A 17,449-nucleotide genomic window follows, 5' to 3' on the forward strand; every position below is an offset into this window, starting at 1 on the left:
TTAAAAAAAAAAAAAAAAAAAAAGTAAATAGACAACAAAGCAAGATCCCAAGTGGAAAAAAAAAAAAAAGGAGGAGGAGGAAGCATACTACTAAGAAATATGTATGAAGGTAGGGGCTAAGGGTGGAGAGCTCACTGGTAGAGTGCATCCCTAGCATGTGAGGCCCTTCTGTTCAATTCCCAGCACTTCTGCCTCCCAAATAGAAATACAGTACGAGGTGCTAGGGATCAAACCCAGGGCCTAGGGCTATAGGCAAGTGCTGTACCACTGAGCTTTATTCCCTGCCCCTAGAAAAATGGTTTTTAAAAGGCATGTTTCTACTCATGGAGAACTAGGGAATTAAAAGAATAATAGCATGGGGGGAACGATGTTTTTCATTTTAAGCCTTTTTTTAAAAATATCTTTTAATTGTTGATGTACCTTTATTATTTATTTATTTATATGTGGTGCTGAGGATCAAACTCAGTGCCTCACACATGACAGGCAAGTGCTCTGCCACTGAGCTACAGCCCCAGCCCCCATTTTAAGCCTTTTGATATGGACTTTTAAAACAATTTATGAATAGCAATTGATTCACTAATAAATTCAAAATATTACTTGGAATAAGCTGAGGGCAGTGGTGTATGCCTGTAATCCCAGCAACTCAGGAGTCTGACAGGAAGATCCAAGTTCAAGGCCAGCCTCAGCAACTTAGCAATGTCCTAAGCAACTCAGTGAGACCCTGTCTCTAAATAAAACATAAAAAAGGATGTGGCCCAGTGGTAAAGCACAACTGGGTTAAATCCCCAGTTAAAAAAAAAAATATTGTCATTATTTGTTTCATCTAGCTCATCCCTAGTTTTTTTGCACAAAAGTATTTATTTTTAAACGAATACCAGACATTTACCATTTTTCTCCTTCATGCCTCCATTTCCATCTCTAAAAAAAAAAAAAGGGCATTTTCTTACAAAATATGATGTCATTAACAGCCTATCAAAAATACACAATAACACCTTGATATCATCTAACACCACCAAGTGTTTCAAAACTGACTTTTTACAATTGGTTTGAGTCTGGATTTAAATAAGGCCAATTTATATCAGTTTGCTACACATAAAATAATTTTAATCTATTTATATTATCTACAATTATGAAAAGTCTAAAAGACAAACCAAGCAATTAATTTACACTTGAAAATTCTCCAGAATAATCCAATCTAATGTATCTGCTGTTTCTGTCATCTACAGCCCTCTTCCTCTAGACTGTCACTACAGCTGATTCTTTCCAGTCAAAAATCAAAATTATTACCCCTGAAAAATGGCCACCTTCACTACTCAATTCATAGTAGAACCCCACCTTCCATTCATTATTTATTTTGTGATCTTACTTTCTTCTTGGCACTTACCACCACCTGAAACTATTCTGTGTATTTTGTTTCTGCCCAAAAGAATGTCTACTCCATGAAGGCAGAGTGCCTTTCTACTGAAGACCAATGACAGTGCCTAGAATATGAGATACTGAATAAATACTGAGAGACTTAAAAGCATAGTATCTCAATTTAAAATGCAAATTCAGCAAAGCATTTGGGTTTAAACATTTGTAGCTCTCTTCATCTAATGGTATAAATTGAGTACCTGTAGCAACCTGGGCAAGCTGTTACCAAAAATCTATGGGATTTAAGAAAGAACAGAGGTGTCAGACACTCAAATGTAATTCTAGACTTTAAAACAATAATTACAGGTTTCTGAAAGAAAAATTATTCACAATGATCTAAAAACAGTTACTACTTAGAACAACAAACATAGCTTCATCATAGGTTTTATACATATGTAAAATATATACAGGCTGTCTCTCCCTCTAGAGATAGCCCACATTCTCCCTTGAAAGCATATTTCTTGCTTTACCCCAAAGGCCTTTCTCTCTCAAGATCACCTCCATTCTCCCTTGAATATGTATCAACTTTCCTAAATAAACCTCTATGACTGGGAGGGGTTAGATGGGGAGATAGATATTATTTCTTTCTGGTAATTTGATCATGATTAAATAACCCAAACACCTAAAATACAAGCCATTAAATTTGGGATCTAGAATAAACCAGAATTACCTGTCCTATACTTTTCAACAACTGAGAAAGCTATGAAGACCAAGAAAGCTTTAACAATAAACTCAAAAGATCCAATGTATAGCAAGCAAACCTAAATCTAAACTCTAGATCTCAAAAATGAATAAAAAATTCTGATTTCTGTCTCTAGTTCTATACTTTTTTTATTTTTTAGCTGTATATGGGCACAATATCTTATTTTATTTATTATTTTTATGTGGTGCTGAGGATTGAACCCAGTGTTTCACACATGCGAGGCAAGCACTCTACCACTGAGCTACCACCCCAGCCCTAGTTCTATACTTTCATAAGACAATGTCACTCCCAAAGTTAATGTCAACTTATAGCATATTTTAATTACTATCATTTTTTGTGCTGTCATTTTTCTACCTATTGAAGTCCTAGCATAAGGTTGGGGGGGTCAAAACAGGGGCACATATAAATATTTAAGTAAATCATGTTACCAAAATCCGTCTTTAACAAAAATAAAAGGAATGTCTAGCAATCTAAAGGATTTATATTTTCCTGAGTTTTTTTACTTCAGTTTTTATTTGAAAATAAAAATAACTTCTTAGGAGTATCCAAAATGACTATTTCTTTGCTTTACACTTAATCTTCTGTTTTCTTACTTTAAAGATCAATACAACTATGTTTCAGTTATGTGTAGAAATAGAGTACCAAAGTGAAATTAACATTTTTCACTGAAATGAGATTATTTTTACTATACCTTTCTTCAAACCAACTCTAAGCCAGGGTACAGTGGTGCACAAGTGTAGTCGGGGAGTCTGAAGTAGGATAGGTTGCACCCAGGAGTTCGAGACCAGCCTGGGCAATACAGCAAGACCCCCAAAGCAAAAAAAAAAAAAAAAAAGGAGGAAAAGAAAAAGAAAAAGAAATCAACTCTATTTCTAGTGAAACATCTAGAAACAAACAGGGACCAACACACACAGCAACCAAAAGGGAAAGAGACAGAAGGATCCACACACATAAGCTAGTACCGCTGATAATCAAGGAGACTCTTCATAATTGTTTCTAAAATATTGTTCAGACCAATTCATGAACACCCTGGCTAATTCCTGACGAATACTGTAAATCATAAGTGTCAAACAAATGAGCAATAGACGATAAAGTCATTTGTTCAAGGTTAAATGGCAAGACTGATCAAAGTAAAATAATTCAAAGCTTAAATAAATTTAAATTATTTTCAGAATAAAAGGGCTTCCTTCTCATTTCTTTTGCCTCACAGATGTAACCAAAAATTATTGTTTAACTGTTATTCAACTGACATGAATATTTTTACTAAAAAATACAAGGTAACAAACTATCAAACGGAGATCTTCACACACACAAAAAAAAAAACTAAGTAAAACCAGTATTACGGAAAGAATTTCTATATATTTCTCAAAATCACATTCAAGCTTTTGCGAGCAATGACACACACACGTACACACACACAATAGGAAAGGAAAAGGAACCTTAGCTTATCTTTTTCTCAGTCTGTTCTTTTTGGTTGTAGAAATCCTTAAAATAAGAGAAAAATAAAACCAAATGAAATAAAGTTTGGATTATCAGGTTCAACATCTGTAAGAACTCCTACAAGGAAGTCTATGTCCGCTTGCACATTACTACTCAGAGTACTAAATTCATACTGCATATAAATCAAGAAACAGGAAAGCTTACAACAATACAATGGAGTCACCCCACACCACAAACATGAACAAATTAAATGAATACCTTACACTTCCTGGTATTTTTTTAAACGCTAAAACTTACACTTGCGTTAAGAAATATCTGTAAGGCGCTACTATAACCTATTTAAGAACTATGGGGGCAAACCTTTACTGCTGCAGTACAGAACAAACATTCCCACTACGACACTGCTACTGACTGATAAATTATTTTAGGCAATACTAGAAATATTTTTCTTTTTTTAATGACCAACAAACCAACTCCACACAAAATCTGACGCGTCTATCTCTCTGCTGTTCGGCCGACTACGTTTCCTTGATCATAGAAGAAGGCAACTCCCTAACCGTCAGGACTGACCTAGCGCCCTCCAAGTCCCCGGGTCCGGGTTACCTTCATCACTCCATTGTCAAATCGAACTCCCACGCCTCAGTCCTCAGCCCCCATCCCGAGACTAGCGAGAGGCCATCGGGGAAAGAAATCCCGTCGCCCCCAACCCAGCACTGTAGGCTGTAGGTGTGTCGGGAGGCAAAAGCTTTACCCAAACACAATTAAATCTTCTGCTGAGACGGGACCCTGAGTCACTACGGAGATAGCAAGCAGCGGCCGGTCGCCGACCCCAGTCTTCCGCGGCCGCAGCCCTTCCTCTTTCTCCCCTCCGGGCCGGCCCCTCCCCCGTTGCGCGCACGCGCGGCCTCAGCAGCTCCCCTCCCCCCTGTTTCCCTCACCTTAATCATTAGCCACCCTCTTCCCAGGGTCCGGGAAGCACAGATCCAGGAAGGAAGACAGGAAAGGTAAGGAGGGGAAGAGGATGCGTCGAGAGCCAGCGATCTGCGCCTCAGAACTCAGCCTGAGAAGCCCTTGTAGTCAAGCGCAGCGTCTGTCACCGCCACCAGAACTGTACGTGCGGCAGCGTCTGGACTCGGCCCAGGCTAACCCAGCTTGGGTTCCGAGTGCTTAATGTGATCCCACAGGAACTCCCTCTCCGAAACTACGGGTGTTTCTATGTTGCGCACACAGAACACCTCGCCACCATCACCGTCGCCGATGCCGCTCTCCTACCCTGCTGCCGCCGCCGCCTAACCAATCTCTCTCCTACAGGGCGAGCGCGACACTTGGGGGCCTTTACGACAGTTCGGAAAGCAACAGCGCACCAGCCTTCACGCCTCCATTAACAGCTGTTTCTTTCTGCGCTTGCTCAGATTGTTTCTGACGGCCACGCCCCCTTTCCTCGGCCCTGCCCCTTTGTAGTCGTTTTATCAATCTGTTGAAACCCACCGGTGTTACAAAGCTCATTATTTTATTTTCTTAAACGATTATGCGTTCAGTATTTCACCATAATTTTGACTGTATCTTGGTTAAGTTTTTCCTAACTAAAAATTACAACTACAAAATTAACTAACGTACACTTACAACAAAAACATGGTTTAATGTCTTTCACAATGAATGAAACCCAAATCATCATTACGCGCTAATGACATGAAGATCACATCTCAGTGTTGTGAATTTGCTTCCGAAATTGGGTTAAAGGTGGTAATAAATATCCTGGGAACTCTGGCTGTACAGTCCTAGGAGGCTTCTTAATTATATTATGAAAATCAGTTAAATAGCAAACGTTTCGTTATGTCCACCAGGACGTTGTAGGGACAGTACATATATTCTGACATAAGTCAGACAGCCTTCCCTTCAAAAACTCAGTGATATCCCTTAGCAGCTGTCTGATTCATTAAACTTTCATAAATCTCCAATAAATCGGGATAACATTATTTGCCTCAAAATGTTCTTATCTCATGTAACAATTTATATAATGCTCCAAACATTGCTTATCAATTTCACATTCCATAAACATTAATTCTCTCCTTTTGCATCAGCTTATATTCCTCAGTACTCTTCTGTTCACTTATGTTCTCCACATTATTCAATGAAGAAAATATTTTAAATTTATAAACAAGGGGAAACTGGAAGCACATTGGACCAGGATTTTCCTCAATCCTCTTGTGGTCTCACTCTAAATATCATATTTCACCTGTATCATCTATTTTCATGATTTTAACTGCTAGAGCCTAATGACCTCTCAAGCCTTATTTCCAATTCTAGCCTTTTTTCATAAAGTTCTTGACTTGTGTCCTCAATAAGATAAAGACACTACCCACAAACTAAGAAGTGCCTTAAGTGAAAAGTATATTCAATTACAAAAGGTACACTATAAGAATTGTGAAATTTTTAATGCCATTTAATATTGATTACATCTTGAAATAATATTTGGAATGTATTGAGTTAAATTAGTTTTCTCAAGATGGGATTATTCCTCCCCACTCCCCAGGGGACGTTTAATAACATTTGGCCATATTTTTGATTGCCACAACTCAAGGATGATGGGGTAGCTATGAACATCAATTTGATAAAGGCCAGATATGCTGCAAAACATTCTACCCTTACATGATAAGCCTCCACGACAAAGAATTCCCTGGCCCAAAATGCTAATAGTAGAGTTGAAAGCCTGGATTAAATAAAAAAATATTGTCAAAATTAATTTCATTTGGTTTTTTAAAACAATATGGCTACTAGAAGATTAATCATATTTGTAGCTCACCTTATATATCTATTGAGCTTAGCCATTTCTAATACTTCCTACCCATAAGTATATGGATATGAATAAATACAGATTTATTGCATTTATATCCTATCCTATCTTAAACTTATTCTTTCCTGTCTCAATCAATAGTTTGGTTATCCAAACTAGAAATCCAAAAGTATATGGATATGAATAAATATAGATTTATTGCATTTACATCCTATCCTATCTTAAACTTATTCTTTCCTGTCTCAGTCAATAGTTTGGTTATCCAAGCTAGAACTCCAAAAGTAGGAATCCAAAAGTCTTTCCTGCTTCCTACCTCTAATCAATCAATAAAACCCTTCCAATTTTGCCTCTGAAATACATCAAATCCCTCTGTTCCTCCACATATTCTTCATCCATCCGGGCCTTTTAGTATCTTTAATGTTTATTTGTTCAGTAAACATTTATCAAGCACTTACTGTGTTAGACATTATGTGAGACCCAGAAAGTACTAAATATAGTATAGCCACCCTACTTCCAGTGTTTTTACAAAATCCAGAAAGTAAATCCATTATTTACACTATAACGTGGAAGGGTTAAGATGATGTGGTAGTTCTTTCTCAGAGAACACAAAGATGGGACACTATAGACAAATCTACAGGAAGTGATGTTTGAACTAAATTTTCCATCATGAGAGAGGGCAGTTAAATAAAATCAAAAGAAAAATAATATTCTAGGCAGAAAGATCAATATATGCTAAGATATGATCTTCTGTATCTGAAAAAGCATGAATGAAATTATCTATGAAAATCTACTGAATGTGTCGTATGTGGAAAAATCAAGAAATGAGGGAAGAAAATCAGATATAAATAGATCAAGTAAGACTTTTTTTGGCTTAGGGTAAGAAGTTAACTTTTTTTACTTAAAACTATGAAAAGTCATTAAAGAAATGAATCAGCAATAACAATCAAATATGACTATTACAGATGCCATTATATAAGCAGAATAGGAGGCGGGTCAGAGCCAGGCAAGAATAGTGGAGGGAGACCAAATGAATGATAGATAAAAATTTTGAGGATTGTAGAAAGGATAATGAGAAGAAACAGAAAGATACAAAAAATAGGAATACTGGATGACTAATTGTATATACGGAGAAGGAGAAAGAATGTCAGAGACGGCTTCCAGATTTAGGATGACAGGTAAATAGTGGAGTGGTGATGCCATTCAAGAAAAAGACTGTATGGCAAAACTCAACTTGTGGGGTTCATGGGACTTTAGGTTGGAGATGAGACCTGTCTTTTTTGGACAAGTATAATTTGATTTTCCCAAAGTGGAGATTCCAGCAGGTTGTTGGACATATGGGTCTGGAGGTCAAGAGGGAGCACTGGATTAAAGCTAGAGATTTAGACTCCTTTACCTTACATGTGATAATTAAAGCAATAATTTTTATGAGGTCACCCAAAGTATAGTAAAAGGAGACAGTTACCCAGAGAAGTCTTATATTTTATAGGTTTAGAATGAAAATAAGTTCCAGGAGGAGATGGATGATGGGCCAGAACAAGAGGGAAAAAAAAATAACAACAACAAAGAGATACAGAAAATAAGTCAAAGGGGGAAAGAGTTTCAACAGTGAATTGGGTAACCAAACACTCATGAAATATCTGTTAATTTATCAATAAGGATATGTGTAAACAAGAGCACATTCATTGTCTTAAATATTTTAAAACAGGGTTTCTCAGCTAAGGGTGATTTTGATTCCCAGGGATTGTTTGACAAACTGGAGATATTTTTAGTTATCACAACCAAGGAAATGCTGCTGATATCTAAAGGAATGTGCTAAATATTCCACAATGCATATAACAGTGCCCACAACAAAGAATCAGCTGGACCAAAATGTCAGTAATATCTCAGTTGAGAAAGTCCTAGTATAGAAAGAAATAAACAGTGTAGTCAGTCAAGGACTAGTACCATTCTGTGCAATTGGTAGTAAATTAAAAAGGGGGACATACCTAGGAGAACTTTGAGTCAAGAAGAGTGATACTTAAATCCTCTTGTCATGTTAAAGTGAAAGAATGAGTAGAAGAAGAGAGGTAAATATAGGGATGCTCACTGTAGAAAAATTCCTATAGGAGAAGAGGAAATGAGATTCAAAGATCATATGGAAGAATTTGCCTTGGATAGTAGAAGAGCTAGTGAATATGAAGGAAGAAGTGGTTGTACAAATTAGATTTGTTAGCTTCAGGTATGGTATCAGTGGGGAAGAAATCAAGAGTTTACTCCCTTAATGATCTTGATTTCCTCTGAAACATGAGATAGGACCATCTACCTAGAGAGAAGGTTTGTTAATAACTCAGCAGAGAATGATAAAAAATTACAATAGTTATTGACATAATGGCAGGCAAAACAACAAATATAAGGCAGTAGATCCAGAGCAGAAAAGGGGTGGATTGAGATTGCAAGGGGGTGGGAGATAGCAATCACATATAATTGTTTCCTGATTGCTATGCTTCTTTCGGTCACACCACCATTAATTCAAACTTAAACCACTGTGAGGGTGTGGCAGAAATTGAGACACCAAATTGTTTATCATTCAATGACCCTCCATCACCTTCAGGTTAAAGTCCTAAATCCTCAGTTTAGCAAATAAACTATTTCAAAATCCAGAATATTCCAGGGTCATTTCATACCACCTCTTCCCACCATCCTGCCCCTGCCCTGCTTAGACTTCAGTGGACTTCTCAAACTCTTACTTGTCTAATTTTTTTTAAAGTATTATTCCAATACAGCCCTTGGATTTGCCCTTGGAAGCTAACAAACCAAATTCTGTTTGTACAATCCCTTCTTACCTATTTCAGAAGAAGGGATATCTCTTCTATTCAAAGCTAATTTTTTCATCTGAACTTTCAATCTCAATGCTCACTCAGGTAAGCCTACTTTTATTTCCATTATCTTTTACCTTTCTTTTTCTATTGGATATTTTCCTTCAACATACCAAGAGGATTCAAGTTTCACCCTCTCCTGCTAGATATGTGTCTCTTTTTTTTCCATTGCTCTGCCTTTGCACCTACTGTCCCTTTTGTCTCAAAATACCTTCCCCTTTCCTTCACATTCCACCCATGCTTAAAAAGTTTTTTGCTGTTGTTGTTGTTTTGTTTTTGGTACTAGTGATTTGAACCCAAGCTCCCCTCCCCCAGGCAAGGAAAGTGCTCCAAGCTACAGCCTCAGCCCTGCTTAATAAACTTACCCATTCCTCTAAGTCTTCTCAGAGGCATTTCCTTGCCTCTTTCCCCCTTCCTGAAATAATTACTTCCATTTCTGTACACTTCTCTTCAATATATGTGTACACTTCTACTATAAGTATTATACTTATTTACATACACACCTGTCTCTTCCAAAGCATTAAAATCAAAGAAAATATCTTTATCTATTTGGTAGAAAAATAGCATTCAATAAATATTTATTGAACCGTACTGAAGTAGATTGGGGTTCCATTCTCAATTTTGCCACTAAGAAACCACAAATTCGCCAGCCATGGTGGCTGTAATCCCAGCAGCTCAGGAGGTTAAGGCAGGAGAACTACAAGTTCAAAGCCAGCCTCATCAACTTCGAGGTACAAAGCAACTTAATGAGGCCTTGTCTCTAAATAAAATACAAAATAGGGCTGGGGATGTGGCTCAGTGGTCAAGTGCCCTTGATTTCAATCCCTGGTACCCTCCCCCCAGTCCCCCCCAAAAAAAGAAACTACAATTTTTTATTTATTTTTTATTTTTGGTACCTAGATATTTAGGACCTTGATTTTGCTGAGGCTGGCTTTGAATTTGTGATCCCCCTGCCTCAGCCTCCTGAACTACTGGGATTATAGGCAGTGCCACCACACCCATCAACAAATTCTTAATCTTAATACAATCACTTGAAATCTCTGAAAATTAACTTTAGTTACTTGTGGAAAGTTCAGGATTATTCAAATATACTCAAGGCAAATTCTGCTTTCCTGAAACTGCAGTAAAATAATGATTACTAAATTAGCCTGCATACATGGGCCAGCAGTGTCTAACTATCTCTGCCAAGCAGGGATCTGAGAAGTTATATCTAAAAATGAAATACTGAACTGAATTAATGAATCACCTAAAATAAATAGGAAAAAAAGAAAACTTCTACAAATTATCAAAGTCAGAAGGAAAGACTGGGATGCACATAATCCATTGCATATTTCACAACTGCATAAACTTTGCAATAGAGAGTAATTAATTGTGCAGTCAGCTTTGTGAAAAAAGGAAGCAAATTGAAGAAAACCAAGCAAAGTTTGAAGATTTAATGCAATGAGAGAGGGAAATACTCATTGAAAGTATTTACTAAACTATTTCCTCTGCTTTGGAAAGAATTAAAAGGATTCTCAGAGATGTACTAGTGAGAACACTTAGCAATTCACATTTTGCTTTCTTATTGATGTACAAAGATATCACTGAAAATTGAAACTGAAATAATTCAATCAATTCCATAACTGTTCATTTGGTTAATGTAGCTAAGCTCCTTGTTAAAATTTTGTTTATATATAAATGTGATTTCAGTTTACATTACTGTAAACAGAGATGATGTTTAGCTTATGAACTATGTATAGTACCATATAATCTTTATTGTACAAAGAGGGAGAGACAGAGGGAAAAGGTAGTCAATAGCCTTTATTTCTTTTAAACTGTTTCAAAGTCAGTGGAATCATAGATTTGAAAAATGTGAGGAGCTATTTGGTATGAGGATAATTTCAATATACAATTTTGATGAATATTTATCAAACTGTATGATTCTCTAATTTATTTGGAATGCAACCTTCAAAATATATTTAAATTATCAATGTGCTATCTGTGGGGCTCAGTTCCTGAATAACTGAGGTAACAAATTATGGTCTAATGAGGGGCACAGAATTCCTGGAATTTTGCAGATGACCATTTGAAATCTTAGGTATCCTAAAATGTTTCTGGTTATTAGGTCAAGTTATGGGCATGTTTGAGGTCATCTAATTCTATGAAAGTATATTTTAAAAATAAAACTAGGGGGCTGGGGTTGTGGCTTAGTGGCAGAGAGCTTCCCTTGCACGCATGAGGCACTGGGTTCGATCCTCAGCACCACATAAAACCAACAAATAAAAATAAAGGTATTATATGTCCATCTACAAGTTGTTTATTTAAAATAATAATAATAAAACTAGAAAGATGAAAGAGAAAGAAGACATCATCAACCATTGGCGATATATGGCTAGAATCACAATTGAGGAGTACCAACTGAGAAATCACTCTCAGGAAATAACTTATTGTTAATCACAGACTTACCATTGAAATTTTACATTATTGCTTTAATTATTCTGGAATGATTTCACAATACTATTTTTGAAATTCATAATTTCTGAAGTGTTCAGCTTTGTTAGCAACAAGGAAAAAATCCACAAGTTTCTGATTGTTAAAAAGTTAAACTGGATAGCCTCTCCAAAGTCCTTTATAGTTCTAAAATTTTGTTTTGCTTGAGAATTAAGTTATGTGGAAATTGGAAGTATTCTAATATCAAGTGTGATTTATATACTGCTTGACTTTTTGCAAATTCAAAATAGGAAGTAAATATGCTTCTGTGTATTTGCTTTTCATTATTTATTAGGTCATGCAGAATTTTCTAGAAACATTAAGAGTTTCACTCAGCTGCCTTAGTATTAATTTAATTGCATAAAGTGTATCTTGTCTGTGATTTGGGGTTACAGGATTGCAGAGACTGTGCTTTGTTTAAAAATTATTAGTAGCTTTAAAAGACTAATATATTTGGAAAGCATTCAGAAATAACCACATAGAAGAAGAAAGAAGAGAATGAAATGAAACTGCCCCATGTACTAAAAGCAGATTTTTTACTTGACAACTTGGATCTGAATGCCATTAGTACTCTGGGATCCTGATAAGAGTTAAAATATTTTTAACTTTTGATAAGAGCATTAAGTCACTATTATGCTAATGTTTTAGAAATTTGGAAAGATAATTTGGAGGTTGTAATTAGTTTTTAATCAATTTAAATTATTTGAGATTTTAGTTGATTTTTTTTTTTTTTTGTACTGGGGGCTGAACCCAGAGTGCTTTCACACTGAGCTACATCCCTAGCCATTTTTATTTTTTTCTTTTAGTACTGGGGATTGAATTGAGGGGCACTCGACCACTGAGACACATCCCCAGCCCTATTTTGTATTTTATTTAGAGACAGGGTTCTCACTGAATTGCTTAGTGTCTCACTTTTGCTGAGGCTGGCTTTGAACTCTTGATCCTCCTGCCTCAGCCTCCCAAGCCACTGGGATTACAGGCGTGCACCACCATGCCCGGTCCCAGCCCTTTTTAAATTTTATTTTGAGAATGGGTCTCACTAAATTGCTGAGGTTGGTCTTGAACTTTCTATCTTCCTGCCTCAGTCTCCCAAAATGCTGGGGTTATAGGTGTGTACCACCTCATTTGGCTTTCTTGACTTTTAATCAACTGATTAAAGTTAATGACCAAACTCTGAAAACTTATTTATATGAATCATACAGATAATAAAAGCTTTCCACTCTGAACCCTTCAAACGCTAATTTAGGATTGGGTTAAATTAGGAAAGAGTGCCACCTACTGAATCAAAATTTCTTAAACATCTCAACATTAAGTTGATTTTGCAGAATATGTAAAAAGAGCTGAGATTTAGGGATTTTTTTCTTTAAAAAATGTACATTTAAGAGGATTTTCATACAGAAAATATTTTTACTAAATTTCCCCTTCATTAAAAGATGAGGCTAGCCACATGTGTTTATCATTACCAACATCACCTTGAAGATAACAAAGGGATTAAAAAGGTACAAACCCAAAACAACAAGAAAATGGGAGGTCATATTTGCAAGTAATTTATTCCATCAAATGTCTGAAAAATAGAAATCAGAGAACGTGTGACTATTTAGCTGAGTGACAAAGAGCTATACCATAACCTATTGTCAGATTAGGCTGCATCAACAAGCAAGTGACTCTGCCTTGCAGAATCAAGAGAGGATAGGAACTCAGGCCAAAGGCAAGGGAGGCAAAAAAGTGAAATAAAAAGAGAGCAATTGTAAGTCTCTCTGGGACAGATCTCTCCACCTTCCTCTCTGCCTCTCTTTAGGCATCTAGAAGGTCTTTCAAGTCCTAGGATAAAAACAGGGGCAGAGAGTTTGTTCTGCAAAGAAACAGATTGAACTAGTTGAGAACTAGAGTAGCTGGTGTGACAAGCTGCAATGAGTATTTCCCATTCTAACACTAATAGGCCCCACCTGCCCATACCTGCCTGGCAGTGGGCAGCGCCCTTTTACTCAACTTAACGCTCAGTTTTTATATTACAGCATTTGTAAATATTTATTGACAACCAAGAAATGCCAAATATTTGAGGAAAACCTGTAACATATGAAGGACCAAGATAAACATTTTTAAATTATTATAAAGAATGAAGATATCATCAAATAGGGGGGAAATATTTTTAACCTCATATATTCAGAAACTAAAAATGATACTGCATTCTTATATCAGGGAAATGATATTATAAAAAAAGCAAGAAAGAGTGCTTAAAAATTTAAATTATGTTTTATGAAATTAAAATTCAATAGAAAGGCTGAAAAAAAATAAATCAAAATATAGTTAGCAAACTCTTGTCCAAGAAAAGGAATATGAAAATAAAGGAATATGAAAGATCTTATCTCAAATAAATGAGTTAGCAACATTTAACACATATACCTATACTCTCACCACTTATATTTTTGTCAAATATTGTGATTCTATAACATTTTTTAGACAGTCTCTGTATTTAATATTTAGTAGTCAACGGACGTTTATTTATTTGTATGCAGTGTTGAGAATCGAACCTAGTGCCTCATACATGCTAGGCAAGCACTCTACCACTGAGCTACAACCCAGGCCTATAACATTTAAATCTCACAAAACATTATTACATTGCATACCCCGCTATTTTCACAGTCAATGTGATTTAGATTTGTTCTCATCATAATTATCACTTTCTTTGGTCTTCGTGACTTTCTGCACCTCTTATCTTTCTTGCAAGATTATTAATTTTTTTACATGATAAACAACTTCCAGAATATCATTTGGTAGTTACCTATTGTTGGAAATATCTCACTTTGATTTTTCTTGAAACTTAAGGATTGGCTCTCACTACTGAAGTATTTCTAGAGTGGCAGTATTTCCCTGTACTCCTTGAAGGTGTAAGTCACAGTCTGTTGAAGCCTCTGCCATCACTGAGAAGCCTATTTTAAGTTTAACTGTAGCTTCTTCAAAGTTAACCTTTTTTCTGGTTATCTTAGACTTTGCTCTTTGTCTTGATCTACTAAAGCTTTACTTTGATGTATTTATTTTATTTTTATTCTGCATGGGCTTTATAGCAAAATAAATATATTATTCTTTTTTAATATTTATTTTTTAGTTGTAGTTGGATGCAATACCTTTATTTGTTTTTATGTGGTGCTGAGGATCGAACCCAGGGCCTCACGCTTGCTAGGCGAGCGGGCTACCACTGAGCCACAATGCCAGCCCATAAATATATCATTTTTGAATCAATGGACTATCAGACATTATATCTTCAAAATATTGTCTCAGATCCATTCTTTTTTCCATAACATTTCAATTAAACATGTTAGACCTTCTTATTGTATCTAGTATATCTCTTACCCTTATATACTATATAACGTTTTGGGGGGGTGGGAATTGAACCTGGGGCCTCATACATGCTAGCCAAGCACCCTGAGCTACCACTCTACCTAGTCTTTATATTATCTATTATTAAATTATTCTTTGCTTCATTCTGGATAGTTTTTCCTGAATTTTATATTATTTTAGCCACCCAATTTTCTCTGTTGTGACTAATCTATTGATCCCATTTTTTAAAATCCAATGTTTCATCACTTTTGAACTTTCTTTTTTTTCCCTCAAATCTACAGTACTTTTTAATTTTTATAGTTCACAGTCCTCTGCTGCAATTTGCAAGCTTGATTCTGTCCCCTGAACACAGGTATCACAATTGTTTTATACAGTTTGTGTCTGACAATTCCAATTTCTGAAGTCCTTGTGAGTCTTTTATATGTTTTTGCTGCTAATTCTGACTCACGGGCTTCTTGTCTCCTTGTGAGCCTCTTTATCTTTGAGTTCAGGACATAGTGCTTGAAATTACTTTATAGACATCATTCGAGAGCTGTCATGATGTTAACTTCCTCCAGAGAAGACTGATTTGTATCTGCTAGTGTAACAGGGATTCACTGATGCTTTGACTATACCCCTTGTACCTCTGAAACTTACATGGGTTTTTTTTTTCCTTTTTCCCAATCTTCTTTTCCCTAAACTTCTCCTTCCTGATCTTCTTTTCTCTAAACTTCTCCTTTCTGATCTCCTCCCTAATCTTGCTTTCTCTAAATCACCTTTATAAAAGCCCCCTGTTTCTACAGACAGGCAGAATCACAACCTTTGGGACAGGAGTCCCTGTGTTTCTTCTTTGCTAGCAAAGCAAAAAACCTTCTTTTTCCTTTTTCTCAAGATCTTGTCTTTGTTACTGGATTGGCGTTGAGGATGAGGGCAGGGCTTTTGGTTACACCAGGTGCTCAAATTTGTTAGCAGAGCAGGAGTGGACTCTAATTTTCTGCACCATTACCTGGTGTGAGAGAAGACTGCAATCCATATCCTTTCAGATGATAGAACTTCAAGGCATGTCCAAAGTTGGGAGGTAGGTGGCCATCCTTGGGGGCTAATCCTCATATTCCAAAATCCTAGTTCCTTCAGCCCAGCAAGACTTCTAAAAGTGCAGTTTAGTTTATCATTTGTCTCTCCAGGATTGGTACATGTTTCCTTTTTTTTTAATATTTGTTTTTTAGTTGTAGTTGGACACAATACCTTTATTTCACTTCTTTATTTTTATGTGGTGCTGAGGATCGAACCTAGGGACTTGCACATTGTGAAGCGAGCACTCTACCGCTGAGCCACAACCCCAGCCTGGTACATGTTTCTTAATGGCTCATCTCTGGGGCCCAGTCCTATACCATATCTTGTCTCGACATTCTCCCCTAAATTACAAGCTGTTTCATGATTTTTTGATTTATATATAATTTTGATTTCGTTAGTTATCTTCAATAAAAATGTAGCCATGAATTATTTAGACCATCATAATTTAATTCTAGATGTACTGCCTTCAAGGTTTAGACTTAGGGTCCCCCTTTTAGTACTCACTCCTTTAGTTGTCTCTCCCTAAGTCATTTTATATGCTACTTCACAAATATGTTGATATCTCAAAGTTTTATATTTTTGCACAAATCTTTCTTTGCACCAGACATATATGTTCAATTGGCTAGTCTACATTTCCATTTAATGACTCATAAGAACCCTAAGCCCAAGATGTACAGAATAATATGTTTACCTATGTGTCAATGATTTTACAGGTATTATTCATTCAATTACTGTGATCCTTAAGATCAATGTTATCTCCAAAGTTTTAGTTTGTATTTCTCTGATCCCTAATATATTTTGTCAAATATTGTGATTCTATAATATTTAAATCCTACAAATTCATTATTATTATGTTGCATACCTCCATATTGTTACAGTCAATCTGATTTAGATTTGTTCCCATAATTATCACTTTCTTTGGTCTTCATGACTTTCTGCACCTTCAAACTTTCTTGCAAGGTGATTTCATTTTTACATAATGAACAATCTGTTGTTCATCATGTTACCTATCATGTTACATATCATTTGGTAGTGACCTGTTGTTGGCAATATCTCTCTTTGATTTTCCTTGAAAATGTATAGGTTTTCATAGCATCTCCAGAACTCACACAATCCTGTATATATTTCTTTTTCCATCAGCTGGAATGGGAAAACATCAGAACATGTGAGTGCATAGAGTCAAGTCCTTGAAGGAGTTCAGGATGAACATAATTAAAATGTTCTGCAAATTAAAGGACGATATAAGAGAGCAAATTTAGGTAGTAAAAGATCATTTCGATAAAGAGCTACACAAATACAGGAAGCAAAGGATTACTTCAATAAGGAGATAGAGATTCTAAACAACAACAACAAAAAACCCCAGAAATCCTGAAATGAAAGAAA

At 36.0% G+C, this 17,449-nt stretch overlaps 1 protein-coding gene and 1 long non-coding RNA gene across 2 annotated transcripts in view; one reads left to right on the plus strand and one right to left on the minus strand.

The window, feature by feature from the left end:
• The window catches only part of Rnf111 (ring finger protein 111), a 64,921-nt gene extending 60,001 nt beyond the window's left edge, over positions 1-4,920 (minus strand). The window contains exon 1 of the mRNA XM_048793240.1: positions 4,495-4,920. The gene's annotated coding sequence lies outside the window, so the exon portion shown is untranslated. The remainder of the gene's footprint in view (positions 1-4,494) is intronic.
• Positions 4,921-14,299: 9,379 nt separating this feature from the next.
• Positions 14,300-17,449, plus strand: LOC125613290. The gene is made up of 2 exons (XR_007343794.1): positions 14,300-16,070; positions 17,207-17,449. It is a non-coding gene; the product is annotated as an uncharacterized LOC125613290 (long non-coding RNA).

The sequence above is a fragment of the Marmota marmota genome, unplaced genomic scaffold (assembly GCF_001458135.2).
Source record: "Marmota marmota marmota unplaced genomic scaffold, marMar, whole genome shotgun sequence".
Taxonomy (NCBI): domain Eukaryota; kingdom Metazoa; phylum Chordata; class Mammalia; order Rodentia; family Sciuridae; genus Marmota; species Marmota marmota.